Raw genomic sequence first — 17,526 nt, forward strand, 5'->3', positions numbered from 1 at the left:
CTTGTGATGGTTTACAAAAGCATGGGTTGTTTGGTTTAACCAGGAAATCATAACCTTGCCTGTAATCACATCTGCAGGTTAAATCTGTGTTACGATTTCCATTGTCGTATACAACTTGACCCTCCTCATTGCAGAATGATTTCAAAAATAAACAATGTGTACTAACATTTGTGTAAAACCTGATTGGAAATGGTTGATATCTTTCTTTAGAACATATATCTGCATCTATGCCTCCACGAAGAACTGCTTTTCTACCTGTAATGAATAAGTTAATACGTAATATCATTTCCTTCCTAGAGAATCTACAAACGAACTTTTTATTATCATGTTTGTTTCTGCATTAAACATGTTTTATAGCTTACTGTTCGGTGTGAGCCAAGGCTCCGTGTTGAAGACCGTACTTTGACCTATAATGGTTTACTTTTTTAAATTTTGACTTGGATGGAGAGTTGTCTCATTGGCACTCATACCACATCTTATATCTATTTAGAACTTTACTGTTTTGCTTTAGTGCTCATTATACACGCGTTTATGAAGCATCGTTCTCAAGGGATCCATCAAATGAACACTTTGCTGCACCTAGGATTATAGTTTTACTTAATGATTTGTTTAAATGTGTTTTCGATGAGTTTCAATGGTGGTGAGTAAACAGTTCTAGTGAAATGAGAAGTCATTCAAAAAATTTGCATTAATGGTAGTTTTTAGTGTTTTGAAACAAATACTATTACATTAAGTGTAAGTAAACATGAAAATAAATAGAGTTGGTATGCAAATACTTTTCGTTCGAAATTCAAAAGTATGTTGATGAGTCTAATGTAAACAAAACGCGAATAGGGTTTACAAAATTATAACCCTAGTATTTTTTTATGATTTAATGAGCGTGTGGTGTTCTTTTTGAGGATAATCATGTAGCCTTTTGAAAATGAAAAATGTAATTTCTGATGTTCTCGAATCGCATTTACCTGGTTGCTGAAAATCGGACCTTGTACAGTTCTCAGAATATCCGTTGATAAGGTCATTCTTTAGACAAAAGTATTTTGATGGATCTGCACAGTAACCATTTGCACGTTGTGCCCATTGCGCTGGTTCAGGGCATTTCAGCGGAAACGCTGCGCATAAATGTACCTAAAGTAAACCAATGATACATACATATCTTTATATTTTTTGCATTGATACATTTGTTACACACATACTAGCAATGGTATGTTTACCTATTACATGTCCCGGCATTGATAGATATGTTCTTTGAATGCTTGTAGATTTCTTTTGGAATCATAAAGTTTGTTTTCTCCTTTTTATATCAAAACTGACATCCAACAAAACCAAGTTAATAAAATTGCTCATTTACACGTAACTACACGGTCTATAAGTATGAACAATCTCAAACGACGTACGGCAAGCTCTAGATGTTTTATTTCATCTAGTCAAGATACTAACGAATACAACAGAGATAGCAAAAAAGTATCAAGCACCAACACCAAGTTATCAGTTTTCAAGATATTTAGGATACAGCATGCTAATGAGATTGGTTGTGGTTTTTTTTACATTAAAGAGGTTGGGGCTAAGACCCAGTCTGACTCAACCGTTTTGTATTATCTTGATCAGTAGTAGAACAAGAGATATCATATCACAATTCCCAATGAAAGGCTAACGAAAAAGCAAAATAATATTGGTATTACAGAATTCCGACTCACAATTTACCAAACGATAATTGTTTATTGCGTAACACACAGTATATATTGGACGATGTCCGTAGTCTTTCGGAACACAGGATGTTATTCGGAATACATCTGTTCTTTCTATGACCACCTTTCATATACATGCGCAATAGCTTATTAATGGACCTGTTGAATAAGCATTAGCATCTTAAAGTTGCTATAGAGATATGTTACATATGATGCGAAATTTATTATGATGCAAGCTTCTTTAATAAGCATTTGAATACTTCCTTGCACGCAATTAACAAGCTGCTAATATTTACCTACATATATGCGTACTTATTTTAATTAGAGTCGAACGTTGAAACCAGCTGTGTTTAGATATGAGATAAGATTTCATGTAAACAATGCGATTTATATTCGGAACAAGAATCGTTAAAACTAAAATTTATAAAAGAAGTATTACTAGCATTTCATTTAAGATTTTGAGTCTAGGGAAGATGTACTTGATGTACAAAGCAGGCTAATTCATTTTTTATACTGAAATTAAAAAGAAGTCTTTCTTGCACTTTATTAAAATTTTACGTCTAGAATAGACCAAGGACGTATATAATCTATTATACGTCCTTGAATGGATGTAAAAAACGAGGATTTTTCGAAAAAATATCGTTTATTAAAAATAACGTTTAAATTAATTATGAAAGTACATTGCACATTGAAATACAGTTATTTTCTTTGTTTGAATATTGCAACATTATTTCCTTTTTAAAAAACAAGGAGGTCATATAACCTCCTTGATTAAAATAACAAATCAGATTGTTATATGTATATCTGGATCCTTTTTCGTTATTATAATGTGAATAAATAGATATTGAATATGAAAAAATACTAAAACTGAAATCTAAATCTAAATTATATTTAAAAAAAAATACATTTGACAATGCAGATTAAAGAAATAATACTTCAAGCAATGAAATAACGAATTAAATGTGCCGCTTTAATTACGATCGATAACCTTAAAATTAATCATGCATGCAAATTCAGCAGACTTAACAGGGTCAGCGATAAGATGTCAAATGTCTATTTATAGACACCGAGTGATGACAGATGAAGGCAGAGATAAGAACAAATAATTTCTATTTATAGTTATCTGGGCCAGGGAACAGATTATCTAACCTGTAATAATTAAGGCTCTTCAAAATGTTCGTCAAAATAAAAAAAAATAATTATTATTTCTTGAAAACGATCAGATGATGAATTTTCGGTTTTAATATATTAAATACGAAAATGTAAAATAGTGCAAGGAGATTTTGAAAGACGACAGGATAATTGATACTTAGGTTTTATGCATGTAAAATAGTTTTTAGGAAATTTTGAAGTTTGTTTTATTTATGTTATATTTTTATAATTTTGACCACAAGTAGCAGAGCTTTGTGTGACCATTGTGATAATGTACCGATGTAAACGCGTTATCTAATTAATTAAAAGCTCCTGGTCAACTGTTCTCATAACTGTGTAAACTAAACTATCTCTGATGTCTTACATAACAGCTACGGTGTATGGGTTGTATGTATGTACACCAATTTCTTTTTCATTCAAGAAATGCTTCAAATCAATAGTTTTACATGGCTGGTCTAACTGTTTGTATTTTTTTCCTTTTTTTCCTTTGGGGATAAAGTAAGAATGGTCAGGTGCAAATGCTATGGATGTATTTTCAATATTGAAATGCAAATCATTATCTATAACTTTTAAATATTCCTGAAATTTATCATAATCGCACTTAAACAAATTACTAGAAGTTTGTTCTTCCTTGCAAGTGTTTAAAGACTCACCAGAACCATTAGTTTTACCTTCTTTATTGTTACCTATTTTGCTTTTCTTATTTCTTCTTAAACTTTCGTTTGGGACTTTGTTGTGAACTCTCTTTCCCCTAGTAGATTTTTTTTTGTTCTGATAATTTTCGTTTTTCAGTGCAATGCACAGTAGAATCCCTACCAGTACTAGTAGTAGTACTTCTCGTTTCATAGATAAATTCATTTAGATAAAGTAATACTGGCGATACGTTGAAGTTATTACCATTATACGTGTTTAAAAAAACAAAAGCTAAAGCATAATACGCAATAGCAGTGCACTGAACGCCCTCCTTCCTAAATACTGAATTTCAAAACTGCTTCAATATAAAAATCAGAAGATGTGGTATGAATGTCAATGACACAACTCCCTTTCAAGACACAATGTGGTACAATTAAGCAAAATTTTACAGGTTACATTTTTTCTTTCAATACAAGCCATCTCAGTGATAAGTAGGCTATACAGTGCCCCCAAATGACTAGTATAAAACTATCCAGCACGAGAGAAAAAGGATAGGTCAATATAAGAAACCTACAAGGCAACTTCAGTTTGTTTGAGATTGTTCATACTTATAGACCGTGTAGTTACGTGTAAATGAGCAAGCTCTAGATGTTTTATTTCATCTAGTCAAGATACTAACGAATACAACAGAGATAGCAAAAAAGTATCAAGCACCAACACCAAGTTATCAGTTTTCAAGATATTTAGGATACAGCATGCTAATGAGATTGGTTGTGTTTTTTTTTTTACATTAAAGAGGTTGGGGCTAAGACCCAGTCTGACTCAACCGTTTTGTATTATCTTGATCAGTAGTAGAACAAGAGATATCATATCACAATTCCCAATGAAAGGCTAACGAAAAAGCAAAATAATATTGGTATTACAGAATTCCGACTCACAATTTACCAAACGATAATTGTTTATTGCGTAACACACAGTATATATTGGACGATGTCCGTAGTCTTTCGGAACACAGGATGTTATTCGGAATACATCTGTTCTTTCTATGACCACCTTTCATATACATGCGCAATAGCTTATTAATGGACCTGTTGAATAAGCATTAGCATCTTAAAGTTGCTATAGAGATATGTTACATATGATGCGAAATTTATTATGATGCAAGCTTCTTTAATAAGCATTTGAATACTTCCTTGCAAGCAATTAACAAGCTGCTAATATTTACCTACATATATGCGTACTTATTTTAATTAGAGTCGAACGTTGAAACCAGCTGTGTTTAGATATGAGATAAGATTTCATGTAAACAATGCGATTTATATTCGGAACAAGAATCGTTAAAACTAAAATTTATAAAAGAAGTATTACTAGCATTTCATTTAAGATTTTGAGTCTAGGGAAGATGTACTTGATGTACAAAGCAGGCTAATTCATTTTTATACTGAAATTAAAAAGAAGTCTTTCTTGCACTTTATTAAAATTTTACGTCTAGAATAGACCAAGGACGTATATAATCTATTATACGTCCTTGAATGGATGTAAAAAACGAGGATTTTTCGAAAAAATATCGTTTATTAAGAATAACGTTTAAATTAATTATGAAAGTACATTGCAAATTGAAATACAGTTATTTTCTTTGTTTGAATATTGCAACATTATTTCCTTTTTAAAAAACAAGGAGGTCATATAACCTCCTTGATTAAAATAACAAATCAGATTGTTATAGGTATATCTGGATCCTTTTTCGTTATTATAATGTGAATAAATAGATATTGAATATGAAAAAATACTAAAACTGAAATCTAAATCTAAATTATATTTAAAAAAAATACATTTGACAATGCAGATTAAAGAAATAATACTTCAAGCAATGAAATAACGAATTAAATGTGCCGCTTTAATTACGGTCGATAACCTTAAAATTAATCATGCATGCAAATTCAGCAGACTTAACAGGGTCAGCGATAAGATGTCAAATGTCTTTTTATAGACACCGAGTGATGACAGATGAAGGCAGAGATAAGAACAAATAATTTCTATTTATAGTTATCTGGGCCAGGGAACAGATTATCTAACCTGTAATAATTAAGGCTCTTCAAAATGTTCGTCAAAATAAAAAAAAATAATTATTATTTCTTGAAAACGATCAGATGATGAATTTTCGGTTTTAATATATTAAATACGAAAATGTAAAATAGTGCAAGGAGATTTTGAAAGACGACAGGATAATTGATACTTAGGTTTTATGCATGTAAAATAGTTTTTAGGAAATTTTGAAGTTTGTTTTATTTATGTTATATTTTTATAATTTTGACCACAAGTAGCAGAGCTTTGTGTGACCATTGTGATAATGTACCGATGTAAACGCGTTATCTAATTAATTAAAAGCTCCTGGTCAACTGTTCTCATAACTGTGTAAACTAAACTATCTCTGATGTTTTACATAACAGCTACGGTGTATGGGTTGTATGTATGTACACCAATTTCTTTTTCATTCAAGAAATGCTTCAAATCAATAGTTTTACATGGCTGGTCTAACTGTTTGTATTTTTTTCCTTTTTTTCCTTTGGGGATAAAGTAAGAATGGTCAGGTGCAAATGCTATAGATGTATTTTCAATATTGAAATGCAAATCATTATCTATAACTTTTAAATATTCCTGAAATTTATCATAATCGCACTTAAACAAATTACAAGAAGTTTGTTCTTCCTTGCAAGTGTTTAAAGACTCACCAGAACCATTAGTTTTACCTTCTTTATTGTTACCTATTTTGCTTTTCTTATTTCTTCTTAAACTTTCGTTTGGGACTTTGTTGTGAACTCTCTTTCCCCTAGTAGATTTTTTTTTGTTCTGATAATTTTCGTTTTTCAGTGCAATGCACAGTAGAATCCCTACCAGTACTAGTAGTAGTACTTCTCGTTTCATAGATAAATTCATTTAGATAAAGTAATACTGGCGATACGTTGAAGTTATTACCATTATACGTGTTTAAAAAAACAAAAGCTAAAGCATAATACGCAATAGCAGTGCACTGAACGCCCTCCTTCCTAAATACTGAATTTCAAAACTGCTTCAATATAAAAATCAGAAGATGTGGTATGAATGTCAATGACACAACTCCCTTTCAAGACACAATGTGGTACAATTAAGCAAAATTTTACAGGTTACATTTTTTCTTTCAATACAAGCCATCTCAGTGATTAGTAGGCTATACAGTGCCCCCAAATGACTAGTATAAAACTATCCAGCACGAGAGAAAAAGGATAGGTCAATATAAGAAACCTACAAGGCAACTTCAGTTCCATTTCAATATTTAGATTATTCTATGGATTTGTCAAATGTCAGAGGGAATATCTGTTTTAAATGTGGTAGGAATACCAATGAGACAACTCTCCATCAAGACACAGTGTAGTCAAAGTAAGCAATTATAGGTTATAATACAGCCTTCAACACAAAGGCTTGGCTCACATTGAACTGCATCCTACTAGGGGCCCCAAGACACTGTTATAAAACAATTCAAACAGGAAAAATCAAATCTAATTTAACTTCAAACCAGAAACAAAAAGCAAATATGAACTGCACCAAAAAAAACCCTTCTAAACAAGATGCTTCTGACTTGGGACATGTGCTTATGAATACACCTGTTTTAAAAGAATTTACATACATACCATAAAACAGTAGTGTAACTTTACCATGTAAAAGACACCTTTTAAAAGTTAATGAAAAAACGTGTTCAAATCAAAAAAGGAACACCTTACAACAGTTCATAAATGTGGCCTTTAAACAAACTAATAATTAGAAATGGGCATTCAGTGATAATTTCAGGTTTGATTATGTTAGTTGTTTTGTTGTTTTGAATTTAGTTTGTTTATTTATAAGTACAAGGTGTAAGCTGTTTTGTCTAGGCTGTAAATAGCTTTCTTAATGAATTGGTTTTGGTCATCAAGGTGAAGAGAATACAGTGCAATTCAAATTATATATCTTTACAATTAAACTTGCAGGCCTTTTTCATGACCCACAATTTAAAAATATAAGAAAACATCAAAATAAAAAGGGACATTCAAAAAATATCTTCAAATCGAGTTAAAGGTTTTAAAAAGTTTTTGTTTTTAACAAAAGAGGTTTGTCATCTAAAACTTTTAAGAGCACAAAGCACACAACTTAAAATTGCCAATGCTTACTACCCTAAGCATCACAAAAACCTTGAAGAGCAGGTGTAAGGATCTTAATAATGAACAATATCAAGCCATTGTTCAAATAACCATGAACATATCTCAAATTCCAATAAAAACAGCTATTAAGTTTCACGTATTGCATTTCTTTTTTTAAGCACAAATAATCATTAATTGATTAAATTTCTTCACATTTGTATTTGAACATAACTCTTATCTAAAAAAAAACAATTATCTAATATTTAATGCCAAACAAGCATTTGGGTTTACGATTGCATTTCTTTTTTTAAAGAAAGCAACTTGTATATACATTGTTATATGAAATCAAAGAACGCTAATTAGCATGTTTATCTATTGACATAAAAATTCATAATATTAAATAAAACTAGTAGATTTGGCTAACTAAGTCCTTGTAATTGAATAAAATAACATTCAATTTTAGTGGAAAATTGTTTTAACGTTAATTAAGCTCCAATTAAAAATTGTTTGCTAGCCCTTCTTTGTGATTAATAAAAGATAACTCTGGTTAGTTTTCCCATAATTTTATCATTACGGGGAGATAATCTAATTTGGTTTTCATATATAGTCTTTTTCAAAAAATTTCAAATGCTTTATGTAGGTTACAATCACGTTTCTGGAATACAGTGGTCGTAATGGTGTTGTGTGTCTTTTTATTTGTTTGTGCGTATGTATATCTTTTGTGTGTTTGTTTTTCGTTGCGTTTGTTTTTTTTTGTGGGGGGGGGGCGGCGGGGGGGGGGGGGGGGGGGGGTTACACAGGATACATGTATTAGTCTTTAGGGAAGTCGCAGGATCATGCTGTTGGAGGTTAGATGATGCGGACAACAACTAAAACAGTGTATTATTGACAGCAGAATGATTACAGATGTCAAATGAAAATTGTGTTATTCATCTGAATAATTTTCCTCAAGTTAACAGTAGACAGAATACTATACATATATATAATGTATAACCATATTACGACTTGAAAGTAAACACAACGGATTAGTTGGCGGCAAATGCACACAATCTGTCCTCTCACAGTAGGTTACCCGATCACTCTAAGTAGGGTTTTTAAACGACTTCGACTCCCCATGAGGGTCGTGCACGGTCGGTAAAATAACCTTATAATGGAACTAAATAGTATTATTTACATTATAAAAGGCTCTTTATATTGGTATATAATAATTTTAAACGTTTCAAAACAAATAAATGAAATTGTAAATATACATAAATGTCTTTAATAAATACTAAAATCTTTTTAATTTATTAATTTTGTAATGATTTCAAATCAAATCAAATAACTATACGTAAAGATTATATTATGAACCTGTTCAAGGGAGACAATAAACGCATTTTTACTATAGACTTGTTGGAAATGAAACATAGTACAAAGGGATGTCACTCTTGCATACAAATGACACATAAAAAGAATAAATTAACACAACATTCGTGCGACTGCTTCTATGAAGATTCTAAATTATCAATATAACCAACAGTTGTTAATCTATAGGATAGTGAATGCTAACGAATGCTAATTCACAGTGAATTTTTTTAAAAACTACTCAGAAAAATGCACGAACTACCTGACTTTTATAGGTCATAATTAACGTGTTTAGACATTAATATAATATAGTCGTTAAATATTATTTGCCTCTAACCGTATAAGACACAATACAGATCGTATGCTTGCATCAACTTACCCAAATAGAGATTTAATTATTTAGCCTGAACATTTTGATGTTGTTTATTTTTTTATCCGTGTCGGTTTTTCAATCTTATTACAATTTCCTGTTAAGATTTGACTAAATACCCATATCCCGATATCGTCAGGTAAATACGCTACGCTAATATTTGATAGTGATCGTTGTTTAAAAACAAAAGGTTCATATAGCTTCGCCTTTTATTCTTTATAAAAATATTAAAAATAGACAAACAAAAAAACAAAAAGCAATACCCTATTTGATGACTGAAACAAACCCCATGAAGTTAATAAAATTGCTGCATTAAAATAATGCTTGAATAGTTATTTATCAAATCAAGTATTCTATAACGTAGAAGATTACAATATTTCAAAATAAATTGTTATTGGTCAGCTAAAAAGCGCAAAAACAAGCTCAAATATATATTTGTAAGCAAAAGAAGGAAGGGATATCTCACAAGAAATGTTTCAGATAATTATGATAAACCTTCGGTGACTTACCAACATCAATAGTTTGAACCACATAACTGTTGAATTCTTGTTTACTAGTGTGAAGCTACATCTGCAATTAAACGATTGACGCATTTAAATCTAAAAACTAATCCAAAAATTGAACAAAATCTTAACTGTAGTATAAACATATGTAATAGCATATATACCATTAACGTGCGTTCAAAAAAATTAATCGTTTTTGCTTGAATATGAAATGATTTAAAAGTGAATGATACATGTACATCAATTTAAGTTAAGGCCCTCTTCTTCTTGTCACCAAATTGCTGACGAGAAAGTTCTTCCTATAATATCAATAAGATAATAAAAAGGTGTAGCTAATCTACATTTGTATCAGGTTAAGGTACTTTGGTCTCAGACCTACCTGATGAAAGTTGTTTTGTGCACATTAAAAAGTAAAACAACAAAAATACCGAACTACAAGGAAAATTCAAAACGGAAAGTCCCTTAACAATTGGCAAAATCAAAAGCTCAAACACATCAAACGAATGGAAAACAAACGTCATATTCCAGACTTGGTACAGGCATTTTCATATGTAGAAAATGGTGGATTAAACCTGGTTTTTAAGCTGAACATCTTACGACTATATGACATATAAGTTAACGAACCGCTTCCACAAGTGAAGCAGGATCTGCTTACACTTTCGGTGCACCCGATATATACGTGATATATACAAAGACGTGATCTATGAATTTATATCATACGTTTATATATAATTTTCCTAATTAAGTTACATATACACGAAGGTGTTTGTAGATGAATTCGTTGATACTTTTTACAAGATTTTCTGCACTAAATATCAGTTTCATAATAGGTTATTATACTTGAGTTGTTAAAAGAAGATCAAAATTGCAACAACTCGTTTACCATGATGTGGATTTTTCGGCTTGATTAGGAAATATGATGGCATTTTATAAATTTCTATTTTTAATATTAATTTTCTTGAAATTTTGTGGAGGAAAATTATAGTGTCATTATGCTTTACACGGTTTTGAAGTAATGCAATTATATAATACGTCACGAAGGCTGGAAAAAGAAGGGAAGCTGAACATATCTGTAAACAAATATCTAGGATAAAAGGTGATCGTAAGAAGTTCAGTAATGGTAATGATTTATTGTCTACAAGAAACGCATCTTTTATCGAAGAATTTATGTATAAATAACCTAAATAAATATATTTAAGCATGTTAAATCCATTCCATATGGTGTCACGTTCTTTGCACATAAACGAAATGCTGATATACTAGTACATGTATTGTAATTTGTTGCATGAAACGCATTCTTCGACGAGTTTAAGCAAATCATCAACTATCAAACAATTTTACAAATCTTTCAATTGAAGACGCGGGTTTAGAGTTTAAAAGAAAGGCAAAAGATACCAAAGGGACATCTAAACTGGTTAGTCAAATATTAACTGACAATGCCATGACAAAAAAACTTAAAACAATCCAAAGTCAAACAACAGTAAACAACACACAAAATTAAAAAAAACTAAGTAACACGAATTCCACCAAATAACTGGGGGATAACTCAGGTGCTCCGTAAGGTCAAGCATATCATGCTCTATATGTGACACCCGTCGTGTTATTCCTATAACATTGTTTGTACGTTATATCAAGTGATAAGCCATCACGCAATAACGGATTGTAATTTTATTTTTATCTAACCTTAATACATCACGAAATTTATTAACCCTGAAACTTACCAAATGTGAACTTTTTTAAATTTGAAAATTTTTGTTAACTTATATGTCATTTGGTCTCTGGTGAAGAGTTGTCTCATGGGCAATCATCCTACATCTTCTTATTTTCATGAAATATAACAGAAAATACGGGTACCGTTATAAATATAAGCAGATCCTGCTTCACTTGTGGCAACCGTCTGTTTGATAATGTAAGCACAAACCCGCTGGTAAGTCTAGTTCGAAAGGTCACATTCGAGGAAAAGAGGACGTGATTGTGGTTATGACAAGTGGAACATATCCGTTGTCATCTGTGAAACGGATATTCCATAACGATCAACCAACTCGTGATAGCGTCTGAAAATTTTTTCTAAGGGATGATTTCAACTTTATCACTTGGAACTGTTAGTTTAATATCTTTCGTGTAAGCAGCAACCGTCTATGAAGGAAATCATTATACGAAATACAAGCTCTGGAATATCGTTTCAACTTGATTTGGATATATACACTAAAATATAATCTTTATAGTTTTTGAAGTTCATGTGAAGTTTAGATGTACATGCGTTATAGGAAAAAGCGAAAACAAATAATCAATAATCATAAGTTATCACAAAGTAAAGGTGTGAAAATGGCTTAATGTTCCAATTAATAATTGACACTGAATCATATTATGAAATCACATCAGCAAATTAATGACAAGAAACCCTATTAAGTGTTGTTTCTAAAATTGATCAAAACCTTGAAGATCATACCCAACACGAATGCCATACAAAACCAAAGTATTAAACTAAACAATATGATAAGCAAAAAACAAGCAAAACAACAAATAACAAATTCTTTCACGATGAGTAAGCCACAAATAGACGAAAATGACAACTTATCGCAAAATTATATTGCTCAGACCCTCTGAAATGTCTCAATGGTAGATATGTTGACAAACTTTTAATTCATTCATAGCAAATGAATAAAAATTTAATGAGGGATGTTTCATTTAAAAGCGATACTTGTAATGAGAATATATTGAAACTGCAACAAAAAAAAATCTATTCTAATATGATGTGCTTCTTTTGCTTTGTAAACAACACCGTGATAAAATTATCGATATATCTATACTTAGCGTTACAAGAGCGCAATTATTTGTTTACATTTTACCGGCAATTTTTTTACCCAAAGATGGTACTCAGAATAGAATCCTGTACGGCTTCTGATTGGATGATACAGGATTGGAATTACTTTTAATCGAAAGCTTATCCAATTAGGTTTTAAAAATCCAGAAAATCAAATTCACATTTTACAAAGTATAGAAAATATCTTCCATTTCTGCACGTCAGAGCCATTAAAAATATGCCTTTTTCATTAAGCGAAAAAAATAGACGATCTTTTTCAACTGCATTTTAAGTCAATTGTTGCCGCATGACCATATATATTTTTTTTTGTTATGCAACACTGGCATTTCTAGTAACAGGAACTGCTACCCGTTTTTTTCCTAGAGTGTGTAGTCTTCGAGAAATAAAATACGGAACACCACTGGTACCCTATGGAAAATGCATTACGAATAATTGCGCTCTTGTAACCTTAGCGCAGGCTCAGAGGTGTACATAATAATGGCTGTTATAAGATACCTCCCACCTAAATCCACATGTATCGTAACCTGTGTGCAAAAGCTATGCCGATTTCGCTGTGTTAAAAATTGCAATTGAAAAAAAACACAGAACCTTTATTAATATGCTGATGCATAACAAAAAGAATTAATGCATTAGAGCTCGAAAAATGTACAAAATAAAATTAAAATAAAATTCCATTGATGCTTTTGGCATATTAAAGTCATTTCAAAACAAGACGTCATACGAATGAAAACCCTAAAGCTGAAGGTTTTCCCGTTACGTGAACCCTCAAATTTCGGATAATATTGCATTAAAATAGAGTTTTGAGGTAGGTGTTAATTTATTTTATATTCTATTGCATTATTCGCTCATTTACTCATGTCAGCAAGTCAACATGGCGGCTCCTTAGTTACGAAATGTCAACTGTGGATCCGACGGTAGCTTACGACAACAAAAAATGTAAATTAAAAATGACAAATGCTGGGTTTGAGAATTAAAAGAATTAAACGCATTTTTTCTAGAGGTTATTTAAGAAATAATTCATGCAAGCTATATAATAATGGGAAATATTTAGCTTTATCTAACAGGGGGTAAATTAGAACAGCCACACACACAGCATAACCACCCTCTCTTCAATTTTTTTAAATTACCGTTTTTGTCCTATTAGAATCGAAATAATTGATGGAAGCCATTATGGCTTCCATGAATTATTTTTTAATTAGATAGTTACAGGAAGATGCTAACAGTTTACGTGTTGATGAATATGCATCAGGCTGTAGTTGAGAATGCAGAGGGTGATTCAAAATTAAAGGTAGCCAATACTTGTATGCAACATGAAACAATCAATAATAAACATTTAACAACAATTTAAAGAACACCGTTAATTCAAAACATCTTGCAAGTATTTATTCAAAAATTATTGCATGCGCGATATTGATATGACAGACTAAAGGTGAGAATACTTTTTCTGGTTACATATACTTATATAAGTGTCAGATTTCTAAATGCGAGTTTTCATTATTGCTATACTCAACTAGTCGCATTATTCGCAATAATAAAAACCTCGCAAAATTAATGAACTACCAGTAACTGAATGGAATAACTTGCTGCAAGAGAAACTTGAGGGTAAAATTTGGGCAGCTACTTATAGGTAATAAATCAATAAATGGGAACACTTCCTCTGAGTTTAAAAACCCACATTTCTAATGTTACTCCGAAAAAAAATCTTATCACCTTATCGTACCTTTTGATAACTTAAAGTATCCAAAGACAAAAGAAACGTGAATTGTTACAAACATAAAGCTTTGCTCGTAGGCACATCCAATATAAATAACATCCATGCAGTTAAACTGTCTATATCAGTTCTGGTCGATACAAACAGAAGGTATTATTGGGGTTTCGCCCTTTTTAGACAAAATTATGTTAAAGAACATGTAAAAACTATGAAAAATACATGCACAGATTATCAGTGGGTTTTACAAGAGAAATATTTCGTTAATTCACCATCAGATCTATATATTTGTTCAGTTTATATACACCACTTATTTAATCTTAATAGTGTTATTCATAATGGTATGAAGCTTAACTTGTTACACACAAATAAAGGGGAAAATCTACAATACCCCGTATTATAAATAGTATTATAGTAAAGGGCGATAACTCGGTTACCAGATCATTTCCTGGGAGTTCATGAAGGGGACAACTAAAGTCCTACTCTGTTGAAGATTTTCATTAACGACCTCCCATCATATCTACAAACATGGTTTTCCTGTTTGAATGGTTTTACGCTAGTCATTTTTGGGGCCCTTTATAGCTTGCTGTTCGGTGTGAGCCAAGGCTCCGTGTTGAAGGCCGTACTTTGACCTATAAGGGTTTACTTTTAAAAATTGTGATTGGATGGAGAGTTATTTCATTGGCACTCATACCACATCTTCTTATATCTATTTGATTCTGTGAAACGAAAATGTAATGATTTACATTGCTTAATATTTACAGATGATGTTCTACTTTTTCAACTGTAGTAGAGGGATTGCAATACAAACTTAAAATTTTAGAAAAACTAAAAAAAGATGTGTGTCCAGTTATAAATATCTGGGAATACCTTTCTTTCAGCTTCAGTAAGTTTTTCATTAACTTAAATTAGCGTTATAAAAAAACACTGAAAGGATGTTGCAAATTAAGAAAATAATGTTCAAGTATAAATCCAGTATGGGCTCTGGTGTACTTACATGTATTTAATCATACAAATACAATTAAACCTATACTACTATTTGTTTCAGAAATTTGGTGTTCATTTAAAATATTTAGATATAAACTGAATTAGAATAGCGGGTTTACTTCGTTATTATTAATAAATTAGATATAATTTATTAATAATAACGAAGTAAACCCGCTATTCTAATTCAGTCTCACTTAATTAGGATTGATGTTATAAGAATAAGAATTTACCATGTGAACAGTTACATGTCAAGTTTTGCAAAGTTATATTAGGCGTGCTAATTAGATAAAATGTTAACTTTGGATCACTATCAGAGCTAAGAAGGTTTCCACTACTGTAGCATTATAACGTCGTACAATTTAAGTTGAAATATTGTTACCAAAACATCTTGGTACTCCTCAATTACCAAATTGTTATACTTTAGATATTAAAGAAGGTCGTGAAAGTCCATCCCATTATTGACAGGAAATTCTTAAACGAAAACGTGCTTTTTCAAAACTTCTTTACTAAAGAGGTGACAAAAGTATCGACTAGTTGAATAGTGAAGGTTTTGCGCCATAATATCTGGTTTTACAACTAACTTTGCCTCTGAAGAGAATGTTCTATACATGTCATGTGATCATTTTTACTCATGATTTCTATCACTCCACTTAATGTATGCCAATGTAATAAATTGCAGGTGATAAATGGCTTCTTTTACTGCTAACTAAGAGGCAAAGTTGACTCTGCGTGACTTAATTTGGCTGCTCCCTTTGGCTCTATTCGGAGCTTATATTTCAAATATCGTTTTATCTTTGTTCTAACTTACGTTCAGTGTAGAGTGATCTAGATGAAGGCCTAGGGTTTCCAAGGTAGCAAAATTCCGTATGTTTTAGACTAAGATTTGCATATTCATATTGTTAAAATGCTAATGGACATTTTATATATATTCATTAATGTTAGTATAAAGTAAAATAACAAAAACTCCAAACTCCCAAGGAACGGAAAGTCCCTTAACAAATGGCAAAATCATCAAACGAATAGAAAACAACTGTCATATTCCTGACTTGGTACAGGCATTTTCTTATGTAGAAAATGGTGGATTAAACCTGGTTTATAGCTAGCTAAACCTCTCACTTCTATGACAGTCGCATAAAGTTCCATTATATTGACAACAATGTGTGAGCAAAACAAACAGATATAATTGGTAAAAATTGGGGTACAGCAGACAACATTGTGTTATAATCTTAATCACTAACAAAAAAACAAAATGACATGTAGACACTCTATAGACAAAGCACATCAGAAAAAATGAAAGACAAAGAATACAAAAAATGACCATAGCACAATAACACAATGGCGGGATGTATAAATTACGAGCCCTGCCAAAAAGATATTACCAAAAATGAAATAAACAGTAAAGGTTAAAAATATACAATGACAAATAAAAAGAACACTATAACACGTAATAAAGATGATAAACAACGTCAATACCTAGAATCTATACGTCAAGACCATCATGTATTATTTGGGAAGTTGATACGGAATATTTATCAACAAGGTCTTGGTATCTTCCGATGAACTTCTTTAGAAAAAGGACGAGACGTTCTTTGGCATAACCCTGGTTCATCAACTCTCTGCTCAGACACTGGTGAAGTTTCATAAATTCTGAGTAGCAGCTGCAAGCTCTTGAATTCCGAACGAATTGGGAAGTGAATATCCCATATGCAGGTGAAGTTGGCATATTGCTGCTAAGGTGGGGGACATTTATAATTACAAAATATGTTATTGCATGTTTTAACCGAAGACCATGTCAGTAAAATATTTACCTTACCATTTTCACACATTTTCAACACTATTAGGTCCGTTCAAAACATGATTCCCTTAACAAGAGACACGATAAAAATTAATCTATTCAACAAAACAGCCAAACATATCGTTAAATGGCGTCCTCTGCTGTTTCAGAGGCGATCTCGAGGGTTTCTGTGTTATATGAAAAGCAGCATTCTAAAATGTTTAACCTTCTTTTTTTCGTTAAAAAAATAGAGCATCATTCATTTTGACTAGACGGTAGCTAAAAATGTAAAATACACGCGCTTTGTAGAGTATAAAGATTAAAGTTCGAAGAGTGTTGTCTGAACGGCACCCCTTAATTACAGAAGAATTCATAGGTACCTTATAATTATTATT

The 17,526-nt window shown here is 31.5% G+C and overlaps 1 protein-coding gene and 1 long non-coding RNA gene across 2 annotated transcripts in view; one reads left to right on the plus strand and one right to left on the minus strand.

The window, feature by feature from the left end:
* LOC127728939 (uncharacterized) overlaps positions 1-17,526 on the plus strand; it is a 667,964-nt gene that overhangs the window by 76,401 nt on the left and 574,037 nt on the right. The gene's annotated exons all lie outside the window — the stretch shown is intronic.
* Positions 962-17,318, minus strand: LOC127729681 (uncharacterized). Its single transcript, XR_007994764.1, has 3 exons — positions 17,171-17,318; positions 9,845-9,905; positions 962-1,125 (listed from the first exon to the last, which is right to left on the minus strand). It is a non-coding gene; the product is annotated as an uncharacterized LOC127729681 (long non-coding RNA).

This window comes from Mytilus californianus, unplaced genomic scaffold (assembly GCF_021869535.1).
Source record: "Mytilus californianus isolate M0D057914Y unplaced genomic scaffold, xbMytCali1.0.p SCAF_2, whole genome shotgun sequence".
Taxonomy (NCBI): Eukaryota; Metazoa; Mollusca; class Bivalvia; order Mytilida; family Mytilidae; genus Mytilus; species Mytilus californianus.